Genomic DNA, 15,582 nt, shown 5'->3' with positions numbered 1-15,582 from the left:
GTGGGTATAATGTCATTGGTTGTATCTGATATATCTGGATACAATGACAAACAGCAAAATACCAGTAGGGTGGCACACTAGGCTAAGCACAGATTTTTAGTTTACATGAGAGAGAGACTGACTGACAGAGAGAGACTGACTGACTGACAGAGAGAAAGACTGACTGACAGAGAGAGAGACTGACTGAGAAAGAGAGAGAGAGGGAGAGAGAGAGAGAGCGAGAGAGACTGTGTTGGAATTGGGGTCAAAGAGTGTATGAAGCTATGCAATGCCTCTTAAGATTGCTATTGTCTGCTAATAAAAAAGTATTATCAAAATGAGCTCTTTGTAGTTACATCTGCATTTGAAATACAGCATTATCGCATTCTCTAATGTTTTGAAACGGGGTTGATTGTTTTTACTCTAACCTTGCCCCCCCACTGACCCCACCCCTACTGGTGCATCCCTTTGCCACAAACCACACTGTAATTTTGGTCCCCGACAGAAAGTTTGTGAGTATCCATGTGTTACAACATCAAATAACCCATTACCCATATATATGTAAAAATGTAAGTGTCTTGCCCCTTTTCACTGCATATTTTCCACAGGTATGTTCCACTAACCATTTTGCGTGTTGAGAAGTTGTCTTTGAAATGCTGCAACTACAATGATGCCCTGTTTCTGTTTATCTAAATAATACTGGTATGTCATGTTGCTCATTCGCTCTTTCCTAACAGATTTCAATACACAATAAAGTGCCATGTTGTGATCAATACCTATTAAATGATCTCTAATGAAAATTGTCAGCGTTGTTTTCTGAAAGTTGTCCTGTTCCACTCAACCAATTGTAATGATGTCATGAGTTTTACTAACCAAAGTGTATTGACACAACATTTTTCAGGTATGCAAATGACTGTGCCGAATATAAGTGATACTTGCAAATATTGACACTGCACTGTTCACATGATGACTAATGCAAAACATCGATCCAAGTAATGGAAATGTCTGTTTTGCAGCCATATAGACCTTGGAATTGTCAATTACACATTTCACCTCTCCACCGTGTTGGGCTGAATTTTTGGGGGATGTTAAGTGTACTCCCTAATCACTTAATGAACATTTCAGGATATCTGGTTACCTGATTATTTGAAGTTGTACTCTTTGAAATTGATAAAAGTTTGGGTAATATGTTCAATACCACTGGAAGCTATCATCTCAATATTCTCTACCCAGTTTGTCTTCACGGTATTCACATTGTTTTTCTCAGAAGATTTGAATGTACAATGCACACAGTTTCTAATAAGAATGCTCTCCATTTCTCAATAGTTCAAATTGGTCAAGCACATGGGCATGTGCCAGCCACTGAAGGAACCTCCACTCCAGCCCAGGATCAAGTCTTCAGCAAGGACAGAACTCCTGGTGATATAGAGAAGCTTGAGGAGCCTGGTACATCTGGTCAGCCTGGGCAGACAGCTCCGGTGTCACTCCCTGCATGCACAACAACACCTTCCACTCCAGTTGCAACATCTCAGTAACCTGAAGACTCCATTTCAATTTTCTCAGTCCCAGCTGATGTTGAGACCACACCACAGACACGCTGCAGCTCACTGAGGAACCAGTCAGATAGGGCACACTGTGGCAAGGGCACAGGTTAGGGGGGTTAGGGGTCATGGGAGTATGTTTGTGTGCCAGGATACTGAGTCCACTGGGGTCACTGACACCCAGACCATCATCGACCAAGTCTTGGGAGCCTACCATCAGTCCCCAGACATGATGGGCCAGGTACTCACAGAGCTCTGGGAGATGAAGCAGCTGCAGAGGTAGTACAACCACCAGATGAGGCCCATAAATATAATATGGGCTCCCTGATTGGGGTGCTGCAGGACCTCAATCACCCATATGTGCAGAGTTTTCCCAGAGCCATCTACCTCTGCCTGCCACCGCTAGCAGGAAACACTGATGCTAATGTCCTCCAGTGTGTGTCTACCTTTCACTCTGTGGACTATTTTGGACACATTTGCCTTTCTGATTACAGTAGAATGTTGGACATTGGACATCAAACAACTAGGGCTTCATTAACCATGACTGACTTCTTCACTTTTTGCTTTGCTTTAGTTACCTTTACCCTTTTTATTTTCATTACATTTGGCACAACACATTTATTTACAAGTAAAATAAAATCATAGACTGTTGTTGTATATCTCAACTCTATCAATGCATTTATTTAATTCCATCATAACCTGACAATGACAGAACACCAAAATATTGTGTCAACATAGATGTTTTACAAGTAGATATTGTTTATTTCAAGTCCCCAAACACGAATCCCAAAATATGTCATACTATTTTATCATAAACTACTGTATTTATCGCATTTGACCAATACTTGTCTGGCAACATTTGCACTAACATAGCAATCGACGTATCACACTAATACTCAGTGCCAGTTTGCACATTTCCAGTTCTAGACCATGCCAATATGGAAGGAGGGGATATCTCCAAAACAATAAGATAGCATTGGCAATTTTCCATTGATTCATGTTATCAGCTGGAGCCAGATATTCTGGCTCACATAAGGAAGCCCACATCAATAACATCAAGAGACAAAACTATGGCAGCACTCCATATTGTTGGCACAGGATCATTCCAAACCACTGTTTCAGTATCTGATGGAATGTTACAACCACATTTCAGCGGTGTGCCACAAAAAGTATGCCCCACAATTATGTGACAGATCAGCACCCACATACACTTTACACACACACTAAGGATTTCACCAATGGGAAGGGAGAGTATCATGATTTGGCTCCACTACCACATGTGTTTTGAGTAAATGATGGTACACATATAGCTTTGGTGCCAATGCACAACAGATAGCAAGTCCAATGCATCTTCAAATATCCCACCAAATCACAGTGCAAGTTACCTTTGCATAAGATTTGTACATCCAAAGTTTGTGAATGTCTTTCCCAGGATCAACCCAGGTACCATTTGTTCTTGGAAACAGCACAATATAGCTGCAAATGTCACAACTATGAAATGTCCAAATGAAGATGACATGATGAAGGAACCTAAACAGATAAAAAAAAAATTACTAGTCACATGGACCATGATGGCCATATTACAAAGTCAACTTTTGGAGGTCACAGTTTCGCAAAACAATAAGGAATAACTAATGTAACTGAACACAGTAGTCAATGTGTCCACACTTTACTCTACAAACCCCTTTGGCCTGGTTCTACCAGAATTTGGCCTAACAAAGTACCACCACATACTTCTCTCATCACTACATTAATAGTTAATGTACCGGCGAAAAACATGACATGTAAAAATATACTTACACTCATGAGAAGAAGTTGTCAATGACCTCTAGATGTAAGTCCACTCCTTCCACTTCACCACTATCATCTTTATTTGGCATATCACGATCCGCACCGAGAGTCTCTTCATGGTCTCTATCCTCTGCAATGTAAGGAATGTTCCATCGCAGGGCGATGTGGTGGAGCATGCAGCAGGCCACAGTGATTTGTCACACTGTAGCCGGTGAGTAGAGGAGGGTTCCACCAGTTTTGCCAAGGCAACGAAACCTGCCTTTAGGAGCACAAAAGCATTCTCCACTGGTGGCGGGGTTCGTCCATGGCCCTCATTGAAGCTGCCTCCCCTGGTGTTGTTGGATTCCTCATCAGGTTCAACAACCATGATCGGTTGGGATAAGCTGAGTCTCCTAGATTGAAGGCCCAAACATACGTAAGAAAACCTCCAAGATGGCCAGTGGAACGGAGCCCTGAATGGTAGCTCCTGGGCTACGGCATCAATTCTTTGGATTATCCCTCCCTGACCTGCCACCACCCATGCCACGACAACATACTGAATCCGAAGACCCTGCTCACCTCATCGGTTGCTTCGGGGTGAGGGTCTTTCTCTACCAGCCCGACTGCCCCTAAGATGGCCGCCATGAGTGGGCCCTTCGCCAAATCTTCCCTTCTCCCCTTGTTGGGGAGGGATCCAGCATCTGTGCTCCAGAGTTTCAGAGACCCCTCTGAGAGAAGGAGTCATACAGAGCAGAGGATTGGGAATGATCATTCTACCGCTCGGAGGCCAGCTCCGCACACCTTGTCCGGCGCTCACGATGGAACTTTTTGGGGATGCCCCCTCTAGGCAGAATCTGGAATCTTTTGTACATACTGCATTGCCTGAGCAACATTTGGCCGATGACCGGTGGAGCTGTCCTGTGCAGCAATAGATGAGTTTGGCTCTGGTTTACCCCTCGGCCGTCATCTACCCAGCTAGACGTCGGACATTGTTTTTCCTCATCTCCCATTGTATTTCCTACTCCCTCCCTCCTATGTCTATGCTATGCTTTTGTAACTCATGGAACTATGCTCCAGCAACTGATGTAACTTTGTAACTATGTTCTGAAACTATGTTCTTCCTCATGTAAAGCGCTCTGAGTGGAGTGGTGTGGCTCACTGGTTAGAGGTGGCAGACCCGGAAGCAGGAGTCGGCGCGGGACCAGGGTTCAATTCCCGACGCGGCAGGGTCATGGACCAGGGTCAGCGGACTCGATAATTCTCGCCTCGATGCCTACTCTAACCAGGGGTCCCTCTCGGCAACTCTGGGCATTAGCTTGCCTAATCTCCACAACGGCCCCATCAACGCCGGGGATGCCTGGCTTCACCTTGGGGACTCCCAGTAGGGACCATCCCACAGGGAAAGCCAGGACGGGTTCCCCAGCGGTATACCGCGCCAGGATACTCTGGTAGTAATTGAGCGCGTTACAAAAAAGTTTATAACATAACATAACATACCTTCGGGTCTAGCCAGCGCTATATAAAACTTTCAAATAAATAAATATGTAACACAGATCCAGATCATGCAACTAGCAATACCCCAAACAATATTATGAAAGACTGTACTGACCAACAAACCAGGCCCTCTCAGCTCCAAGTTGAGACACTTGCAGGGGTATGGGGCGGTTACGTACTACAAAGGAATCATGGGCAGAGTTGGGGAAATGGACACAGACGTTTATGATTTACTAATCAGTTAAGCAGACAACTTGTACATTGATTGAATGGAAGTTCTTTTGATTCCAGTACACCTGTTCTCTGGCATGTGGTGGCACTAAGGTAATATGTGTGCCATCAATTGCTTCAACCACATGTGGAAGGTGACCCAAACCATAGAAGTCAACCTTCACATTGGCTAAATTCTGCTGCCCTGGAAACTGGGTGAAGGTGTTGATGTGTCTCCTCAGTGAAGATAGAACGTCTTGTAGCACACCAATGAAAGTTGGTTGTGACATACCACCAGAACTGCCACAGTGTATTGGAAGGATCCTGTGAACACAAAATGAAGTACAGTCATGATTTTTACAGTTGGTGTAATAGATGTGGGATTTCGGCTCAAGCTGAAGACATAAATCCAGTATGGTTTGCCTATTCATCCTAAACATCTTGATTATATCACTTTCTTCCATAGTGGCAAGGAATAGAAAAGGGTGGTACATGGAGGCTGTCATTTCCTCACTCTTCCAGGGTTCATTTTAGGGTTCATATGTGTGCATTGGAGAAACGTGAACATTTAATAAATGATCCACGGCTCCAAATATGATGAGTAACACAAAAGTAATCTATTTTTAACAAATGTATATGGGTTAATACACATTTTTAAGCTACATTTGCTTCTTGTTCTTAAACCATCACAAATTAGATCTATGGCCTTGATATCACTCTGAAAAATAAATGTGTAAATAATCCTTTTCAAGTGTGTTATTTACATGATAAAGACTCTTAACGTAGGTGTACACAATACCATGCTAATATCGCGTTTCAGCACAGTAACGCACTACACATAAATGTATTTTTTTTCAAAAAAATAAGTGTCCATCAAAGTGTGATTATTTGACCTAAGTAGTGCTTATTTGGTGTGGTGGTGATGCACTTAACAGTCACTAACGCACTAGTTTGAAGTCATGAAAAGACGGCTGCCTAACATCATGGACAGGACAGGCAGTTGACCGCACAGTGGGCGGTAAACTCCGCGACAGACACAGCCATAGGCTAACCTAGGCAAATGTAACAGTAGAAGGCCAATGGCTGTGTCCATATCCAGTGACAACTGCATATGTTGCGTACATGTATGCAGTGGTTGGAAAAAAAAACTCACTTGCCTCTAACACTGCTGCTATCAAGACCTCCTTCACATTTGCTGCTGTTTCCCACTTCTAGAAGCAACCATGCCAGGTCCAATGACTGAGAGGAACCCCTGCCTTCATGCTGGAGGACCTAGAGTGGCTGGCAAAGGAGGTCCTCTCTCTGGATTGCCAGCTGTGTCGCTCACCAAAGGAACAGGTATATGCCTGGCATACATATATGAATTTGTATAACTGGCTCTTTTCCATTTCCACATGCTACAATGTCCCATTGAGTTCCAGAGGGAAAGTGTAGTGATTGTTGTTAGTTGTGTCACATAATGTGGTCCTTGCATAGGAAAATGGTGTTAGGGAATTGTATGTACTCTCCAATGTCAAATACACAACACCATCAATATGTGTTGTGTGTTTAAAGCCCTAGATTCACACTGGTTCATGTGTAGAGATCTATGCATGTATATGTTTGATGTACTTGTGATGAGTTGCCAAATAACATCATGGTAAATGGTAAACACATCATAACATCTTTACACCTGGAGATATGTATGTACTGTGTGCAACCAAATTGAAAATTATGTTAGCTATGTGTATGGTCCCACAAATCACTCGGCCTAGATCAAGGCTCTCCAAAATGTAGTTTGGGAGCTACCAGTAGCTCTCAGACCCCTTCCTAGTAACACACAGCCTTACGGTCCTTTACTGGATGGGCATAAGGCGACTCATGTGATGTAAAATTTGAGGAAAGGTGGTGTTCATGTGACATCATGGTCATCAGGCTGCAGATAGCAAGGCATGTCATTGAACAGTGCTCAGTCATAATTATGGGACAGGCTAGGCCAGAGTCACAAGATCATATAACTGATGCACTGAGGTACAGCTGTCAAGAACATATATCCTATGCAGGTCCAAATTTGAGGTGTGCTTAGATACTGTCCCTGAATGCGTTTAAATTGATAACAGTTGAAAGTAAGAGTTCCCGGACTTCTTGAGCCAACACTTTTTGTTCAACGGACTAACATTTCAAAGAATGTAATGCCCACACTTCAGGCCCCTTATTCACAGCAGCCACTATTTACTGTGCCATATCATTAATGTCAAACCTTCAGTAGTTCACAGTCTTTAGCACTGATCAGGAGTATGTCAAATCCCAGATTATGTAGGGGCCCCTGGGCTAGATGATGTCACAGGCCTGGATTTATGTGTTGAGACCATGGCATGGGATGAGGATGGGAAACAGGTCACTTTTAAAGTTTGTGAGGAAATGAGTTTAGGTCAGCATGTGACAATACACATGTCGGATGGTAATTTATGAGTTATGCTGCTGATAGGTGTAGACAATTGATGTGATAGAAATGCAGACTAACAAAAAGTATCAATAATGTTGTTTTTTCTTTCCCTTCATGCATCAATACAGGTCAATGCCCATCAGAAGCGTGACATATTGAAGGCCATCACCAGAAAGGTGCAGACCTGGTGGGTCTACAAGTGGCACAGTGTCCATTGCCGCAAGATGTGGGAGGACCTAAGACACTGGACCCAGAAGATTGCAGAAGTCCAGCTCGGGAAGTCTTCTCAGCATGTCAGACCCGCCTCCCCGGAGCTTGATGGGCAGTTGAGGGCCCAATAGCAGCAACAAAGGGTTAAGTTCTTATCAGAGTTACACAAGTTACATGACCCATTTTTTGTCACAGCCAGGATTTTTACCATCAACATTCAGGATGACATGTCCATTGCCCACGAAGAGTTCTTGAAGTTCTACGTTTTGTACAAGATGTATGATGATGTGCTTTGTCTATTGTTTTTGGATAATGATCCCACCTGATTCCTATCCCCAACTAATGGACTGTTCTGAGAAGACACATGGCTGCCTAAAAGGCACAGACATATCATGTTGTTTAATGTAATGAAAGACAGTTGTAACAAACAGGCAACTGGTCTTCATTTTGTCACGTGTGATGCTCCTTCACTGATGTGGATGAAGTCATGTCAGCCCTATTACAGGTGACATAGCATACTAGGCACTTAGTGGATGCACCAACTGTTACATTAGCAAGTTGGGATTCTACACAAACCAGAGCGAGCATGTGATCTAACATGAATAGTGACTGCAAAAATGATGATAACATATTGGTATGAAGACATATCCAAAATGTGTTCTTCATCAGAAATACTGTTTAATACACGTTAAACAGTGACAAATCAGCATGATGAGTTACTGCTCCACAAATGTGTGTGTGAGGCAGTCTGCTTTTGGCCAATTTATTAGGATAAGCATACAATTTTGATGAAACACAGACAGAAGTGAGTATGCAATGGTGACAGAGTTACAAATAACCCAAACCATTCCTTATTGTTCTATGTCATGTCCAGATGAGCTATCAATGATAGAGTAAGATGGGAAACTTGAAAGTATTTTGGAAGATGGAATGTTTCATCACATAAATGCATGAGTATCTTATCCAGGAAATCTCAGATTCAGGCCAAACTCATGAAAAATTGTGAAATGCATAAAGGTGCACTATGTTGCATATTGTGATTGACATTCAAATCTTAGAATTGAATATCATATATGATTCATTGTATGTAATTATTAGTGTGATGTTTTACAAACTTGTGACTACGGTACAAGTCGGCATATTTAGTGAAACCATTTCAGAAAGATACAACAATGTTTAAATGCCTACAGATATTCAGGAGTCATTTGTGGAGATGCTTTTGTTCTGTGCTGAAGTGTATTAGAAATGTTACAAGGGCTATGTATTTCATTATGTTGCAGTAGTCTTTTGTCAGTCCCCCCAAATATGACTTCCAGACTATCTTCAACAGCATAGGTATGTAGATAGTATGTGGTACATTGCTAAGCTACTTCAGTACAGAATTTTTGTATGAATGTTGACACTTGACATATGCTTTACTGACTTTACGTGAGTGTTATCATCATGAAATGTCCAAACAATGGTAGCCCACTTTCAGGTTATGCCAAAAGTAGTACAGAATTGCAGTATATATTGACTGACATAGAGTCAAATTTGACTTATTGATGATGCTAAGTATGCAGAGTCTAGGGCCTAATGAACACACAGTACAAAGGTGTTGTTGGTATATATCATTTTTGGTGACATCAGTTCACTAATCTGTACAACAAAGGTGAACCATTCTGAGGTGTGCAGCAGTTCCTGAAGAGACATAATAATGGATAAGAGACAAGATCATACATGATATAGGAGCTATTGTGGAGAATTGCCTCACTGTGACCATGTATCTTTTTAAAATGTTGCCTACATGCATGTGAATATGCTAATGCAGAACCGAAGTTTGAGAGGCTTGGCGCAGGTGACATCTGAAAACTTGGCAACTGATTTGTGGTGAAGGTTAATGATCTGTTCTGTTTACACAGATAAAATAACCCAATTGTATATGCCATTTTGGTATCAACTGGAGCAGGGAAAAGAAGATTATGCCAATGTTTGCGGGGAAGCATCTGGCCACAGTGGCTCTGGTACCGACTCCGAGGGACACAGTGGCCCAGAGGGTGAGGGTAGTGCAATGGAGGCCACCAGTGAAACTACATAATCTCCTGGAGGCCTCCTCCATCGTGCTTTCCCTAATGGTGGCTGACCCTACGGTTCAAGTTACAGATGCATCCTTGTTCGCCACCCAGAGTAACATCTCCACCCTCCCTCTTGCTCCCCCCACCCCTGCCCCTGTCTCGCCGGCTGCCCTAAACGAGGGGTCTGTTTACCTCCTCCGGAGCATTGCTGTAAGCCAGACTGCCCTGCAGAATGCTATCCAGGGGCTTAGATGCCATATGCAACAAAGAGTAGCTTACCTGGAAGACATTCACAGTGGTATGTCTGTCCTACAGAGGTCATTTCAAGCTATGGCCTTCTCATTTACCAAAGCTTTCCAGCCATCCCAACCTTCTGTTCCACCTCCCACCCCTTACCCATCACCATACAAATTCACTGTTCCCAGGCTTGTCCAAAGCACACACACCGTTTCATGCACCTGTTCACACAGACACAAGCAGCAAACACACACAAACAGAAACACCACAAAACGAAACTCATGTGTTCCTCCAAACATACAGATAGCAGACCCCCTCATCACACACACATGCACCTCACCTCCAGACAGCACACTAACATACAGCACACCCACCACCACACACGCATACACCACACCCACAGACAGTACACCAACAGACAGCATACCCACCACCACACATACATGCGCCATGCCCACAGATGGCACACCAACAGACAGCATACACACACCACACACACATGCACAGCACCCACAGACAGCACACTGAAAGACAATACACACACTACCACACACACATACACCTCACCCATGGACAGCACATAAACAGGCAGCACACCCACCACCACACATACATGCACCATGCCCACAGATGGCACACCAACAGACAGCACACCAACCACCACACACACATGCACCATGCCCTCCACATGCACTATTACCACACCCAGCACATGCATTCACAGACACAAGTAGCTTAGAATACAGACCCAAAAAACTCAGACACTCAGAAGCACACAATCACATGACACCTATAGCACAAGACACACCCAAACAAGCACAACATACACTAGACTCAGATGCACCTGCACCCTCAAGACACACACATGCATATCAGACACAGCCACTCCTTCTACCTCCCAAACCCCACTCCCTCCCCAAAGTCTATCAAAATTTTCCAATTGAGGATCTGAGATTTTCCTAACCCCTCCCATACCCCAAACCACCCATTCCAAACCTAAGGACACCCCTCCAAAACACTGAGACACCCTTCCCAAACCCTAACCACCCCCTCTCGTGTAAGATCTTGAAGGTGCCTGCTCTGCCCACTAGATGCTCCTTCCTAAGAATATTGCACCTTACATTGCATGCGTTTACAATGCATGTGATTACAATGCGGTCATTACAATGACCGCATTGTTACATCGCAGTATATTACAACGCAAGTCATTACATCGACTTGCTGTAGGGGGCACTCTGGAATTCGGAATAGTATAATTTACTATTCCAACTCCAGTGTGCGCAACAGTAGGCAAGGTGTTGGAATAGTAAATTATTCTATTCCTTAGGTTAGCGTGCCCCCTACAGCAAGTGGATGTAACGACTTGCATTGTGATTTACTACGATGTAACAACACGGTTGTTGTAAGGACCACGTTGTAATCGCATGCGTTGTTAGCATGCAATGTAATGGCTGTTTCCCCTTCCTAAGGAGGTCCCTTTGGCAGTTATATAGGAGGCAAGCTGAGTGCCATGGCACAACAGTCCCCAGGACCTATTACACCAGTAATGGACAGACTTTTGATTTGCTTTGTTTCTTAAGAGACTCCTTACTGTGAAAAAAAACTTCTTTTTTGTTTCACTAAGTTTGTCCTTGCATTATTTTCCTTAGCAGTTGTTTAGCCTAGCAATGTTTCTGAGTAAAATGTTAAGTACTTATTTGTCTTCTCCATTCTGGCAGGTTATACAACTGATCTGTTTAATGTCTACTTTGTTAAGTGCATACACTGCTGATGGTCACTTGAATTTAGATGCAGGCTTACATCATAGTAAAGGCCATGTGCACCAACTATTTGATGTAGAAACTGATTTGGTGATGTGTTACTACAGGCATGTTTCTTTCACCTTGATTACCAATCAGTATTTATTTATTTGAAAAGTTTTATATAGAGCTGGCTAGACCCGAAGGTATCAGAGCGCTTTACATGAGGAAGAACATAGTTTCAGAACATAGTTACAAAGTTACATCAGTTGCTGGAGCATAGTTACAAAAGCATAGCATAGACAGGAGGTAAGGGGTAGGAAATACAACGGGGAGACGAGGAAAAACAGTGTCCAACGTCCGGCTGGATAGGTGACAGCTGAGGGGTGAACCAGAGCCAAACTCCTCTATAGCTGCATAGGACCGCTTCACCGGTCATCAGCCAAAGTTTGCTCGGTCACCGCAGTACATACAGAAGGTTCTAGATTCCGCCTAGGGGGGCATCATCAAAAAGTTCCATCGTGAGCGCCAGACACGGTGTGCGGAGCTGGGCTCCGAACAGTAGTATGATCATTCCCAATCCTCTGCTCTGTGTGACACCCTCTCTCAGAGGGGTCTCTGAAACTCTAGAGCTCAGATGCTGGATCCCTCCCCAACAAGGGAAGAAGGGGAGCTTTGGTGAAGGGCCTACTCATGGCGGCCATCTTAGGGACAGTCGGACTGGTAGAGAAAGACCCTCACTGCAGTAAGGGGAATTGAGAATTGGGTCGCTGGTACAGAAGCTGGGAGACTGCTGCCCCAATGCAGCAAATGTTGAAGGTAGCAGGTAGAGACCAGTACAATAACATGTATTGGGAACCATTTTGATCGTTGCGTATTCAAAAGCAGTTACACTTGCAGACTAAAATGTGTGAGAGAGCAGATTAAAGCAGGTCAAGGGGCAACAGAGTGAGGAGAGTGCTGTCAAACTATGGGGTCCACAATAACATGGGAAACAAATATTGCAGTAAGAAGAAGGTAGATGCGGATCAAGGGAAGTTTTGCAGCCATTTTAAAGTCAGGCAGTTACCGGCAGTATCTCCGGAGCAGTCGCATTTTCATGACACCTTTAAATTTCAATTGTGATTAATGATATTGGATACAATACAGGACTTGCAGTAGACAAGGGGAAATGTTACATGTATGTAAATGTTGATTAGCACTAATTTGTGACAGACATTCGTGTGACTGTTAAAAGTCTAAGGTAAAGGTAACACCTTGTCTAGTGCAATTTCTACATCATGTAACATTGCACTTATCCCTATGATGTGTTTTGTATATGTTTTTAATGTTGGAATTTTCTACCTTTTTATACAAACACCTGTATGGTGACTTTTAGATTTTTTTTTATATCCTATTTTTATGCAAGTGTCCATTTTTGAGACAGCAGCTAGAACCAAATTCAATGTGTATATATGGGTGTGTTTCTTTAAATTTCGAAGACGTCTACATTACAGACATCTGCATTGTGCATTGGTATGCTATTGCTTGTATGAGTGATTTCTAAATACCCAAGTCCTGTGCAAATGATGACAGAAAAGTCAATGGGTAACAGGTAAGAGTGTGGCTTACCATAGATTGTGTTCATGATGGTGTTAGCTTTGTTCGTCATCAACCAGCAGCAGCGGGAGGACTTGGCAGATCGGAACCATGGCGAAACAGGAAGTGTGAAAGTGAGAACAGGTGAGTTATATCCCTTCTTTTCCACCAACTCAGGTGTGAACGTTCGGCCGCCACAGACACATTGGCAGGAAGGCACATCGCGATTGGCCTGGTGGAGAAACTGGTGGTCTTCCCTCCAACAGCAGCTTTTGCCTATCCCGCCATCTACGCAGTTGAGATCTCCTGGCGGTGATGTTGGGACCACAGCAGTCTTTTGTCTATGCAATAACCAACATCTAAATAGGGCAGGTGGACTGCCAAGTCGGCGTGCGGAAAGACAACCGTCAAAGCGATGGTGGGACTGATTCTGCCAAGATCAAAATCAGACCCTAAGTTTTTACTGACAAGTGGAGGACACATAGATTGAGTATTATGCTGTTCAAGACTCACTGTTGAACACATTGGAGTTGCTGCAGTGGTGGAGGGGTGTGCACAGGTACTATGAGGACCTCCAGATGAACCCTGCCTCAGTCTACTTCACCTGCTGGTACAGGTAGTGCTGATGGGCCTGTCCCTTCTGCTGACTGTGCTGAAGGGGTTGATGCTGTCACACATGCGACGGTGCCCCCAATGAAGTTGGTGAGGTTGGTGTGGAGGTTGATGAACTAGAGTGACCCACAATGCACATTCCTAAGCAGTCAGCAGCAACAGATCCTTGAGATCCTGATTGTGCCACACCAGCACCTGCCTGCCGGCCTCCGGCTCTGTGAGCTAGTGTTGTTAAACGACTACTTCATGCTAGATGGAAACATCCTGGCACTGCCCAAAATTCTTCCATTCACGGGGCAGTCAATGGCCCACCCGCTAGTCACTGTTCAGGAAATAGCTGCACTCTTGCTGCTCATGGTTGTCCTGCAGCTTCTGGTTCACCTACTTGAGGTTACAGTTCTCAATAGGGTGCAGATGGCAGTTTGCCTCCTTCTTCAGGCTGCCCATAGCAGTATCCTGCTCCCCTTCTTGGCCTGAATTTTCCACAGCTGCCAGATCAACTCCTCCTTGCTCCACCTCAGTGCCCCTACCACCTTGTTCATGCTTTCCTGCGGCAACTCAAGGGAGCCCTTGGTAATGGCATTCCCAATAACAAGCAGAGAGCAGCCAGAAACACAATGCGGCAGATCCTTCTCCTACCTTGCCGCCAAGACCTGAAACACCCTCCCTACCCGCCTACGGCATACCCAAGACCTACTTGCCTTCAGAAGACTCCTCAAGACCTGGCTCTTCGAGCAGTAGTGGCACTCCCTCCCCTCAGCGCCTTGAGACCCTAACGGGTATGTAGCGTGCTTTACAAGTACTCTGATTGATTGATTGATTGAATGTGAATATGTGTGGTTATTTGTAGCATGCAAACTTAGCTGAACACAATAGAGAACAGAAGCAGAGTGCCCAATGAAAGCTATTGTACAATTACATTGAGGTACAAAGAAGGGGAATGTTTAGCAATGGGGAGGAAATAATCTGTGAAAAGGGATGTATTGAGTACCAGGAATGTATAAGTGTGGATACTTATCAAATGAAGGGATATTGTTCAGTAAAATGCTGTGTCTTCAGGTTGTATCTGAACTGCAGAAGACTGGGGACGCTCTAATAGTGTTTTCGATCTTGTGGGCATAGACTGAGTTACGTGCCTTTTGGTCTTCTTTCCTGCATTTTCCTGTTTCCAGCTTGGTGACATCTTGTCTTTTGGTGTCGCATTGTCTCTCTGAGATGGCTCCTTCCTTAGCTAGGATCGCTGGATTTTTTTTCTAAAGGTGATGCAATTCACCTTAATAAATATGCAGTTAGCTGGTGGGATGTAGCGCAATTCCTTCAGTACTGGGGTGCTGTGGTCAAGGTACTGCAAGCTCTTGATGAGATACGCTGTGGCACGTAGGACACCTTTTATAAATAACACTGTGGAGTCAAGGAGGCTTTTGAGCAGAGTGTTGTCTCCAAGCAGGTGCAAAAGTGCCAACACTTGCACTGTTGATCTGAAGTTGATTTCAGGTATTAGAAGTTTCATACTTTGCAGGAGGGAGAGTGGAAGATGTGCTCTATTGGCATTTTAGCAATGTGTTCCTTGAATGAGAGCTCTATATAAAAAAAGTGATTTTTTGATTAGATATATACTCGAAGGTGAAGCATTCAGGTCTATTTCTATGTATGAATCAAGGATTATTTGGCACTAGTGGAAAACAAGAGACATTCTCTTTCTGTGGGCCTAAGCTTAAGTAGGTGCTTTATAT

The 15,582-nt window shown here is 43.9% G+C and overlaps 1 long non-coding RNA gene across 1 annotated transcript in view; it reads right to left on the bottom strand.

Moving 5' to 3' along the window:
- Positions 1 to 15,582, bottom strand: part of LOC144753459 (uncharacterized) — a 294,163-nt gene that overhangs the window by 21,435 nt on the left and 257,146 nt on the right. The window contains exon 4 of the long non-coding RNA XR_013594368.1: positions 2,906 to 3,050. This is a non-coding gene — a long non-coding RNA (uncharacterized LOC144753459). The remainder of the gene's footprint in view (positions 1 to 2,905; positions 3,051 to 15,582) is intronic.

This window comes from Lissotriton helveticus, chromosome 5_1 (genome assembly GCF_964261635.1).
Source record: "Lissotriton helveticus chromosome 5_1, aLisHel1.1, whole genome shotgun sequence".
Taxonomy (NCBI): Eukaryota; Metazoa; Chordata; class Amphibia; order Caudata; family Salamandridae; genus Lissotriton; species Lissotriton helveticus.
This window is presented reverse-complemented; position numbering and strand designations above follow the sequence as displayed.